This window comes from Jaculus jaculus, chromosome 4, assembly GCF_020740685.1.
Source record: "Jaculus jaculus isolate mJacJac1 chromosome 4, mJacJac1.mat.Y.cur, whole genome shotgun sequence".
Classification (NCBI taxonomy): domain Eukaryota; kingdom Metazoa; phylum Chordata; class Mammalia; order Rodentia; family Dipodidae; genus Jaculus; species Jaculus jaculus.
In genome coordinates this window covers 119,275,863-119,288,272 of record NC_059105.1, presented here as the reverse complement: position 1 = coordinate 119,288,272, position 12,410 = coordinate 119,275,863, and positions in this window count along the sequence as shown.

Below are 12,410 nucleotides of genomic sequence, written 5' to 3'. Positions count from 1 at the left end.
TTGAAGTAGGGTCTCACTGTAGCCCAGGCTGATCTGTAATTCACTATGTAATCTCATGCTGGCTTTGAACTCATAGAAGTCCTCCTACCTCTGCCTCCTGAGTACTGGGATTAAAGGCATGTGCCACCATGCCCAGCGATACATTTTTAATTATGAAGATTTTTAGATTAATATACCAAGTAATAGGTTTCACTTTGGGGTCATACATATGTAGCTTTTTTTGATCCTCTTGTTCCACCTCCCACCCCATGCCCCCTTCCCTCCTCCCATCAGACCCCTTCTTGTTCCATGTCCATGCATTCTATTTCCTTTCAGTCCTCTCTTAAGAGCTATTTCCCCATCTCATGGTCCCCTTCCTATACCCCAGCACACATATATACAAATACATAAAAATTAAAATCTGCATGAAAGAAAATGTGTGGTATTTGTCTTCCTTGCTCTCAGTTACTTCATTTAAGTAATTCCCAGTTTCATCCATTTTCCTGTAAATGTCATAATTTTATTTTTTATAGATGAGTAAAATTCTAGTATGTATATATATATATATATATATGTATATATATATATGTATATATATATATAGTATATATACACATATATATAAAATCACATTTTCATTATCCATGTATCTGTTAATAGGTTTATTGAGTACACTGCAAGGAACAGCAGTAATGAGAACACTGCTTGCAGCCTGAAATATACATCTTAAAAGAATCTGAAACAACAAAAAAAGCCGGTTATGGTGGTGCATGCCTTTAATCCCAGCACTCGGGAGGCAGAGGTTGGAGGATCACCATGAGTTTGAGGCAATCCTGAGACTACATCGTGAATTCCAGGTCAGCCTGCCTGGGATACAGTGAGATCCTACCTCAAAAAACAAATAAACAAACAAAAGAATATGAAATCCGGGCATGGTGGTGCATACCTTTAAGTTCCAGTTCTCGGGAGACTAAGGAAGTAGGTTTATCATGAATTTGAGACCATCCTGGGACTACAGAGTGAATACTAGGTCAGCCTGGGCTAGAGTAAGACCCTGCCTCAAGATGTAAAAACAAACAAACAAACAAATAAACACAAAACAAGAATTTGGGCTGGAGAGATGGCATAGTGGTTCAGGCACTTGCTTGTGAAGCCTAAGGACACATGTTAGACTCTCCGAGTCCCACATAAGCCAGACACACAGTAATGCAAGTGCTCAAGATTGCACATGGTGGCACATGTGTCTGGAGTTTGATTGCAGTAGCTGGAGGCCCTGGCATGCCCATTCTCTCTCTCTTTCCATCCTTCTCTGTGAAATAAATAAAAATAAAATACGTTTTAAATAAGAATCTGAGGGCTGGAGAAATGGCTTAGCGGTTAAGTGCTTGCCTGTGAAGCCTAAGGACCCCGGTTCGAGGTTCAATTCCCCAGGACCCACATTAGCCAGATGCACAAGGGGGTGCACGCGTCTGGAATTCGTTCGCAGTAGCTGGAGGCCCTGGTGCAGCCATTCTCTCTCTCTCTCTGTCACTCTCAAATAAATAAATAAAAAGCAAAAAAAAATAAAAAAAATAAAAAAAAAAAGAATCTGATCCAGGTGTGATAGCGCATGCCTTTAATCCCAGCATTTGGGAGGCAGAGGCAGGAGGATATCCATGAGTTCAAGGTCACCCTGAGACTACATAGTGAATTCCAGGTCAGCCTGGGCTAGAGTGAGACCCTACCTCAAACCCCCCCCCCCCCAAAAAAAAGAATCTGAGTATTCCTTCACTATTCCACTCACATTTAAGGGTATCTTTACAATTCTTCCATTTCATGAGCCATGGTTATCATACAGTTCACTGTTTCATGTGCTATAACCACATCTTCTATATTTAAAAGTTTATTTTTGGGCTGGAGAGATGGCTTAGCGGTTAAGCGCTTGCCTGTGAAGCCTAAGGACCCCGGTTCGAGGCTCGGTTCTCCAGGTCCCACATTAGCCAGATGCACAAGGGGACGCACGTGTCTGGAGTTCGTTTGCAGAGGCTGGAAGCCCTGGCGCGCCCATTCTCTCTCTCCCTCTATCTGTCTTTCTCTCTATGTCTGTCGCTCTCAAATAAATAAATAAATAATTTAGAAAAAAACTTTAAAAAAAAAGTTTATTTTTTAGAGCAAATTTAAAAAACTGCCTTGATTCATTTTATTTCTTACAAAGTTCTGACTTTTAATTATATTCCTTCAATGTACCTTTTTGGTAGGATTTATGGTAGAATGGCTTGGATGCAATGAGTGTTCTTGATTTTTGCTGAGAAAGTCTTTATTCCGTATACTCTTCGCTTGTGTGTGTGTGTGTGTGTGTGTGTGTGTGTGTGTGTGTGTGGTTTTTTGAGATAGGGTCTCACTCTAACCCAGGCTGACCTGGAATTCACTATGTAGTCTCAGGGTGACCTTGAACTCATGGATATCCTCCTGCCTCTGCCTCCAAATGCTGGGATTAAAGGCATGTACCACCACACCTGGCTTACTTTTTTGTTTGTTTTGGGTTTTTTTGAGGTAGGGTCTTCCTCTAGCCCAGGCTGACCTGGATCTCACTTTGTAGTTCCAGGCTGGTCTTCACAGTGATCCTCCTACCTCTGTTGAGATTAAAGGCATGAGCCATACGTGTGGCTTGCCTGCTTGTTTGCCTGCCTGCCTGCCTGCCTGCCTGCCTGCTTCCTTCCTTCCTTCCTTCCTTCCTTCCTTCCTTCCTTCCTTCCTTCCTTCCTTTCTTTCTTTCTTTCTTTCTTTTTCTGAGTTAGGGGCTCGCTCTAACCCAGGCTTACCTGGAATTCAGTATGTAGTCTCAGGGTGGCCTCGAACTCACAGAGATCCTCCTACCTCTGCCTCCCAAGTGCTGGGATTAAAGGTATAAAACACCATGCCTGGCTTTCTTTACTTTTTAAAGATATTCTAAGTAACTTTAGAGTTTTGGATTGCCAGCCCTTTCTGCATTTGAAAGATGTTCATTTCCAGGTGTGGTGACTCACATTTGTAACCCAGAATTCAGGAGGCTGAAGCACAAGGATTTCTATGAGTTAGAGGCAAACCTGGACTACAAGGTTCTTGCCAACCTTGCCAACCTTGTCTCAAAAAAAAAAAATCATCAAGACATTGTCTTGTTTTTCATGTTTATTGTAATACTTACTCCTCTGTAGATAATATCTATTTTTTTGGTGCCTTCAGTATTTCCCATTTGTCTTTGACTTATAGAAATTTGTATAGGTTATGTCTAAGTGTTTCTTCACTTTAGTATTTACACAAACAGACTGCTGGTATTTCTGGTATTGTCCTACAATTCTTGAATGGTTTGTGTAGTGTTTATTTATTTATTTTTATTCTTACTGCATTTCTTGTGTGCATGTTCATATATGTTGGCTGTATATGTGTGAATGTAGCCACAACCTGCATTTGGTGGTCAGAAGATGACGCTTGGGTTGGTCCTCCCCGTTCATCTCTTTTGAGGCAGGGTTTTTCACTCTGGACTTTCTGTTCTGTGCTGTGCCTTTGCCTCCTGTCTCACCATCCATCCAGTGTGCCAGGATTACAGACGCCTGCCACGGCTTCTTTTCCATGCGTGGGCTGGAGATCAAACTCCGGTGCTCCAGCTTCAGCAGCAAGTCCTTATCTAGCTCTCCATCCCCTCCCATTGCATTTGTTGTTGTTGTTTTGAGGTGGGGTCTCACTCTGGCCCACGCTGACCTGGAATTCACTATGGAGTCTCAAGGTGGCCTTGAACTCATGGCGATCCTCCTACCTCTGCTTCCCGAGTGCTGGGATTAAAGGTGTGTGCCACCACGCCAAGCAGAGTTCTCTTTTATAAACACATATAATTTTTCTGTGTATTTTTTTATAACTTGGCTTTTTTGCCATTAACAGGTAATGCAATCTGAGGATCTTGACATTCCTTCATCACCCTACACTCCTTCCTAACCTGGCCCCATGACTATTGACTTCACCCATGTTATAATGTTTGCATTATGTTTTGTAAATTAATTAGGTCTTTGGCATGCTGCCAGAGTTGATTCTAAAAACTATGAACCAAGAAACTACATTAGCAATATTCCAATTATATAAATATTTTTCACTGCAGAATTAAGTAGTGTATTAGAGAAAGAATATAAGCCACTGGCACTAAATCTCTCTCTGCAGAGAATGTGCCAAGCAGCAAAACCATACAGATGGCTTGTTCCCATGCTCCCGCAAACCTCAAGATCATGCCACATGTCAGCTTTCAGTTTTAGCCTATCAATAGCCTGCAAGATTTCCTTTTTTAGGGGGAGGGGATATCATGGAGAGGGGAATTGCAAAGAGGAAAGTGGGGGAAGGTAATTATTATGGTTTATTGTCTGTAATTATGGAAGTTGTCAGTAAATTTTTAAAAGATCTCTTTTAAAAATATTTTATTTATTTATTTGAAAGAGAGAGAAAAAGAGGCAGACAGAGAGAGAATGAATGCACCAAGCCACTGCAAACAAACTCCAGATGCATCTGGCTTTATATGGGTACTGGGGAGTCAAACATGGGTCCTTTGGCTTTGCTGGCAAGCATCTTAAATACTAAGCCATCTCTCCAGCCTCAAGATCTCTCTTGCTTATTCTCTCTCTTTTTGAAGCAAGGTCTCATTCTAGCCCTGGCTGACCTGGAGCTCACTATGTAGCTCAGGCTGGCCTTGAATTCATAACAATCCTACCTCAGCCTACTAAGTGCTCAGGCTCTTTAAAAAAAATTTTTTTTTGAGGCAAGCCCAACAGACTGGTCTTGTTTTTTCTTTCTGAGAGAAAGAGAGAGAAAGAGAATTGGTGCATCAGGACCTCCAGCCACTGCAGTCAAACTCCAGACACGTGCACCTCTTTGTGTGCACATGCAACATTGCATGCTTATGTCACTATATGTCTGCCTTATGTGGGACCTGGGGAATGAATACTTGGGCTTCCCAGGTAAGCGCCTAAACTGCTAAGCCATCTCTCCAGTCCTCCCTGGCTAGTCTGAAGCTCACAGTCCTCCTGGCTAGTCCTGCCTATGCTGCCTCTGGCCAACATTTAAGATTGTTTCTTTTATTTTTCTTTCATTCTTTTTAAAGGTCAACCTACTCTGAAGCTCTACTTTAAAAAAATATATTTTTTATTATCGACAATTTCCATAACTATAGACAATAAATTATAATTTCCTCCCTAACTTTCTGCTTCACAACTCCACTCTCCATCATACCCCTCCCCTTCAGTCAGTCTCTCTTTTATTTTGATTTCATCATCTTTTCCTCTTATTATGAGGATCCTGTGTAGGTAGTGCAAAGGCACTGCAAGGTCATGGATATCCAGGCCATTTTGTGTCTGGAAGATTGCATTGTAAGGAGTCCTATCCTTCCTTTGGCCTTTACATTTTTCCAGCCATCTCTTCTTCACTGGACCATGAGCACTGGAAGGTATGATACAAATGTTTCAGTGTTAAGCACTGTCACTTCTCAGCACTGTGGTGCCTTCTGAGTCATCCCAGTGGTCACTGCCATCTGAAAAGAGAAGCTGCTCTGACAAAAAGTGAGAGTAGCATTAATATATGGGTATGAACTTGAGAGAAGTGATTGCAGGGCAGTTTAGTGAGCATAAAATATGCATTTAGCCAAACACCAGCAGGCATTACATCACTAGAGCTCATGACTTCCCCCATCATAGATTTTCAGTATTAGACTTGTATTCCCTCCCATGGAGTGAGCCTCTAGTCCAATTAGAGGGCAGCTGGTTTCCCCCATTGCAGACATGCCACTATTGCACCTGCTGGCTCATTTGACCTGGCTGTCCAAACTTAAGGCTTGCAGTAACCACTGTTGCTTATCTCCATTGATGACTCCTCTCTCTCCCATGGAGCTGCATGCAGCATAGCTTTTTGCCAGCTTTCTGTCAGCTGGTCTACACAGAGTAGGTTTTCATTTCAGCTCCAGCAGGGTTTCTCAGTGACCTTCAGCCCAAGCATGTGGAGTCTTCAGCAATAGGGTCTTACCACCTATTCCTGGTGGGAAAACAAGAGCCTCAGCAATGGCTTATAATGTTTTGGTGGCATCGGGGACCTCCCTGGCCAACAACTCATTGGAAGGTATCACCTTCCTGGAACTAAAACTTTTCTAGTAAAAATCTATGGCTTCTGGGTAGACCATTGTCCAAAAAAGTAAGTTACCATATGGCTTATTCATACCCTTTTAGATTTTAATTAACCCTCCCCTCACCCTGACTTCACTTAGGCCTTCCCCTCCCCTAGGAATCTTTTTTTTTTTCTTTTCAAGTTAGGGTCTCACTGTAGTCCAAGCTAACCTGGAATTCACTCTGAAGCCCCCAGGCTGGTCTCAAACTACTTCCACCTCCGTGGTACTAAAGGTGTGTGCCACCATGCCCAGCTGAGAGCTCCACTTCTTGATCCTTTCCCTGGGAACCATCCTCTTTGTGTTGGTTCTCTTTAAAGCTGGTAGATGATGAAACCTGACTGACTGCATGTGGGGGCAGGGTAGTCCTCTGCATTTTAAAAAAATTGTTTTGTTTATTTTTATTTATTTATTTGAGAGCAACAGACAGAGAAAAATGCAGAGAGGAAGAGAGAGAGAATGGGCATGCCAGGACTTCCAGCCACTGCAAACAAACTCCAGACACATGTGCCCCTTGTGCATCTGGCTAACCTGGGTCCTAGGAGAATCGAGCCTTGAACCAGGGTCCTTAGGCTTCACAGGCAAGCACTAAACCACTAAGCCACCTCTCCAGCCCATTCTCTGCATTTTTATAGTTCTTTGCTCCCAAGATTCCACTTCAGGAGTAGGAAGACCAAATCCATGGACAGGGAAAGTGAACTGGTATCTCAACTTTCAGGTAAAAACGTAGGAAGCAGCTCTGCCCTCCTACTCCCCAAAGCCTAAGTAAAGAAGCGCCTCTACTCACGTGAGGCCTAGCTCTATCCACCCGGGCTCGGCCGTCTTTTAGGTGACATGATGACGCAGCTGCCCAGTGTGGCTGCAGAGGCCGTCGTTTGTTCTATCTAATTTTAGTGGTTGTCTCAAGAGCCAGAACAAAGGCTCTGTTTTTAAGTTGGTTTCTCTTTTGGCATCTTTGACTAAGTCTCTGTATTCTGCTTCTAGAAACTTGGCAATATCATCACATCTACCTCTAATCTTCCAGAATTACCTCAACACCTGGCCTGCTGCTGGTACCTTCTTCTTGCTTCTGCTCCTCATGGAAGCATGTCATGTTATACTCCATTCTATGACATTATCCACAGAATGCTGGAAAGGAGGGAAGATAATGCATGTCTTGGCTCTCTATCTCAAGTGTGCTTTTCTTTTTATATGCATGTGTGTGGTGGTGGTGGAGGGGGCATGCCAAGGTCTCTTGCCACTGCAAACTAATGTCACCTACTTGTGCCAGTCTTTGTATTTGGCTTTACATTAGTGCTGTGGAATCAAAGTTGGGCCAGGAGGCTTTGTATGCAAGTACCTTTAACTGCAGTGCAATCGCCCCAGGCAAGCTTTTGCTTTCTAAGCCATCAGTCAGCAACCTAGAACAGCTGAAGCCGTTGGATACATTTACCCACTGGTTGAAATACACAAGGTATTTTTACTTTTGGCAAAATCTTAAACCACATAATTCACACAAAACACACTGGATAATCTTAGTTTTGCAGAAATTGACATTTTTTCTGTTACTTAAAAAATAAATAATAATGATTTATTCATTCACAGACAGGGTCTGTAACCCAGGTTGGCCTTGAATGCATGGCAATCCTCCTGCCACAGTAGACATGAGCCTAGTTAGAAATAGTGCTTGATAAAAGTGAGATTTGGGCTGAGGAGATGGATCAGCAGTTAAAAGGATTTACTTGCAAACCCTGACTGCCTGAAGTTTGATTCCCCAGTACCCACATAAAGCCAAACACACAAAGTGGTGCATGTGTCTGGAGTTTTTTTTTTTTTTTTGCAGTGGCAGGAGGACATGGCACACCCATATTCACTCTATTTCTCTCTGTCTTTCAAATAAATATCAAGGTGTGGTGGTGGAACATGCCTTTAATCCCAGCACTTGGGGAACAGAAGTAGGAGGATTCTGTGTGTTTGAGGCAAGCTTGGACCTACAGAGTAGTTGCAGGTCAGCCTGGTCTAGAGTGAGACCCTACCTTGGCAATAATAAATAAATAAATAAATAAATAAATAAATAAATAAATAAATAACTTTTTTAAAAGGCCAGGCATGGTGGTGCACACCTTTAATCCCAGCACTTGGGAGGCAGAGGTAAGAGGATTGCCATGAGTTCAAGGCCATCCTGAGAATACATAGTGAATTCCAGGTCAGCCTGAGCTAGAGTGAGACCCTACCTTAAAAAAGCAAAAAAAAAAAAAAAAAAAAAAAAAGTGAGATTTGGGCTTGGAGGTTTTAGCTCAGAAGAAGAATGTGTAGTTAACATTCATAAGGTCCTGGGTTCAATCCACAACGCTGCAAAAAATTATTTATTTATTTGTGAAGAGAGAAAGAGAAAAAGAGAGAGAGGAAAAAGGAGAGACTAGGTGAACCAGGACCTCCTACCACTGCAAACAAACTCCAGATGTGTGCATCTGGCTTTATGTGGGTTCTGGGGAATTGAACCTAGGCTGTCAGACTTAGCAAGTTCTTAAACTACAGAACCATCTCTTTAGCATCCCCCTTTTTTACTTGTATTTATTGCATGTGTTTGTGTGTGTGTGTGTATGTATATGTGTGTGCATGCCAGGGTCTCTTGTAAATGAATGCCAGATGCATACACCACTATTTTTGGAATGTGGGCGGAGAACTAAACCCAAGACAGTGGGCTGAGCCATCCTCCCCACCCCATTTTTACTTTTTATTTTGAGACAGTCTTACTCTGTAGCCCAGCCAGGCCTGGAACCTGGAATCTTCCTGTCTGTTTCTCCATTGCTGGGGTTACATAAGTTTGAGCTCTCAGGCCCAATTTTAGTAATTCTCTTTATGTGTTTCAGCCAGCAGTTGGGGATGGGGTTTCCCTGTTAGCTTGAAGGGAAATTCTCTAGGGAACAGTCCTTTAGCATCCCCATGCAGGTGATGTGTCCATTCCCTTTCATGTGACTTTCCAGATGGAGGAAGCTGGAGTCAAAAGGCTGAGAACTGTACACAGGATAAAAGATGTGAGTCACTGGTTCCAGGAATGAAATATTCTCCATGAAGAACCACCCAGAGCAGCAAGTGCCAGTGGAAGCATTTTTAATTAATTGGATCTCTTTATGGATCCAAAGGATAAATTAAACGAATGAATTATTTGAGACCAATTGATTTGTAGTTCACATTTTCTCTGGAAGACTTGACTACAGATTTATCACTGTATTTCTGAAGCCATGTGATTTAATGCTGAGGCCTTCTAGCCTCTTCCATGAGATATTGACAACTGCCATGGTTATTAAGGCTTTAGAAGGTATATAAATGTGTTTTCCACAATATTACATAGGCCATATTTACAAAATGCATGCTGCCCAGAATGCTACTTAAGGTGGATATAAACAAGAGGCATTTTATTCCTTGTTTTATATAAATCACCACTTAACTATCATCTACAAGTTACAATTTGTCAGCTTAAACTTTGTTTTTGTTTTTGTTTTTCAAAGTAGGGTCTCACTCTAGTCCAGGCTGATCTGGAATTCACTATGTAGTCACAGGGTGATCTCAAACTTACAGGGATCCTCCTGCCTCTACCTCCTGAGTGCTGGGATTAAAGGTGTGTGCCACACCATGCCTGGCTTGAACTTTTGAGTTGGACTTGGAGTATATCAACCATTCCTAGTACTGACTACAAACACACAGGCTAGGAAACCCCACTTTGTCTATTTTGAGGGAACACAAGGACAAAAATACTAAGAATACATGTGGTACTTAATTTTGTTTTTGAGACAAGCCCAACAGACTGCCTTTTTTTTTCTTTTTCTTTTTCTTTTTTTTTTTTTTTTTTTTTTGAGGTAGGGTCTCACTCAGGCTGACCTGGAATTCACTATGTAGTCTCAGGATGGTCCTGAACACTTGGCGATCCTCCTACCTCTGCCTCCCAAGAGCTGGGATTAAAGGCATCTGCCACCACGCCTGGCCAGACTGCCTTTTTTAATGCAAAAGTGTGTGTTGAGAGAGAACGAGAGAGAATTGGCATGCCAGGGCCTCCAGCCACTGCGATTGAACTCCAGATGTGTGTGCCCCCTTGTTTGCATGAGCAAAGTTGCACGCTTGCATCTGGCTTACACAGGACCTGGAGAGTCGAACATGAGTCCTTAGGTTACACGGGCAAGTACCTTAACTGCTAAGCCATCTCTCTAGCCCTGTTTTTAATTTTTGAAGTGTCAACTTGACTGGGCCAAGAGATGGCCATAGAGCTGGCTAAACATTATTTCTGGCTATATCTATGAGAAGACACAGACATTTTCCTGCTCTCAGTGTCCCAGATGGAACCTATACTTTTGTTTCTTCGGTTCTCAGGATCCTGAAGTGTACCACTGATCTTCCTGTCTCAGTTAACAGATGGAACATTGTGAGACTTCTTGGCCTCTGTGATCATGTGAGCCAATACCTTAAATAGATTCTCCCCGGCTACACAGACACAGGTAGGTAGATAGACAGAGAACAAGATAGAGAGGAGACTGTTATATGATGATTCAGCTTACAATTTCACATTAGGATGAACAGAAAAAATGCTCATTTTATAGAAACCATGCATGATGTTTTGAATTTGTTCCTTCCCTGAGCCAGTGCTGCAGCACAATGCTGTCTCATCATGGAGAAGAGGTCTCAGTCAGCAACTGATGGCTGTGCAGCTACAGCATCCTCACCACGCGGAAATCAGTGTTATCACAATGCATGGAGCATCCTTCAGGGCCAGTGTGCTTCAGCTGTGGATCTTAATTATAAGCACCATACACCCATTTCGTTTTCCACTTTCACTGAAATGGACCACATGAGATATTCAGTGGTGAGATGGACTTTGTGCTGAATGATTTTGCCCTGCTATAGACTAATGTAAGTATTCTGAGCACATTTAAGGGAGGCTATGCTAGGCTAAGCTGTGATATTTGGCAGAATAGGTGTATTAAATGTAGTTTTTTGTGTGTGATTTTTTGAGGTAGAGTCTCACTCTAGCCCAGGCTAACATGGAACTCACTATGTAGTCTTAGGATGGCCTTAAACTCATGGCAGTCCTCTACCTCTGCCTCTTGTGTGCTAGGATTGAAGATTTGTGCCACCATATCTGGCTTAATATGTATTTTTTTTTCCTGAGGTAGGGTCTCACTCTAACCCAGGCTGACCTGGAACTCCCTCTATAGTTCCAGGATGGCCTCAAACTCACGGCGACCCTCCTACTTCTGCCTCCTCAGTGCTGGGATTAAAGGTGTGCACCATTATGCCTGGCTTAAATGTATTTTTCACCTAGTATTTTTAACTTGCAATGGTTTTATAAGGACATAACCCACAGTAAACAGAGGAATGTGTGTTTGCATGTGCGTACACACCAGTGACTCTCTTCCAGTTAGTTTTGTTTCTCTTGAGAACCCTGAGTAATACACCCCCTGACAGTGGTTCCTAATATACTAACTGCAAGGACAGTAACCATCTTGTCTGTCCTCACACCAACACCGTGTGCTGCCCAGATTGATAATCTGCCAGCTAGAACTCCCAACCCTTTAAAAACAAGTTGGTGAGTCATGGTCAACAAGAACGTGTGCTCACTGAGAGATGAGGCCACCCACTGCTCAGACAGGAATGCTGAGCTATGGGGACAAATGGATGTTCTGGGGTGGGGGGAATGTCACTCTCACTTTCAAACTAGAGGTAGAAATAAAGTCATGTGTTTAATTTTTTTTTGTGTGTGTGTGTGTGTGGTTTTCCAAGGTAGGGTCTTGCCTAGGCTGACCTGGAATTCACTATGTAGTCTCAGATTGACAGTGAACTCATAGCAGTTATCCTACCTCTGCCTCCTGAGTACTGAGATTAAAGGTATGCACCAGCATGCCTGGCTTTTTTTTTTTTTTTTTTTTTTGCATGACAATCTAAATTTATTTATTTGACAGAGAAAGAGGGAGAGAGAAGGAGACAGAGAGAGAAAGAATGGGCACGCCAGGGCATCTAGCCACTGCAAAATACTCCGGTTGCATGCCCCCTTGTGCATCTGGCTTACGTGGGTCCTGTAGAATTGAACCAGGATCCTTTGGCTTTGCAGGCAAATGCCTCAGCCACTAAGCCATCTCTCCAGCCCCAAATTGTACCACTTTAATTAAGGATTTTAGTTTACATTTGGCCACTTCAAAGTAGTTGCAACATTAGGGTGTTCAATTTAGATACTGTGGCTCCCTGTTGGATAGACACACAATCTTTACATCTAAACGTTAATGCATACGAACCCACAGGCATTGTTAGATAA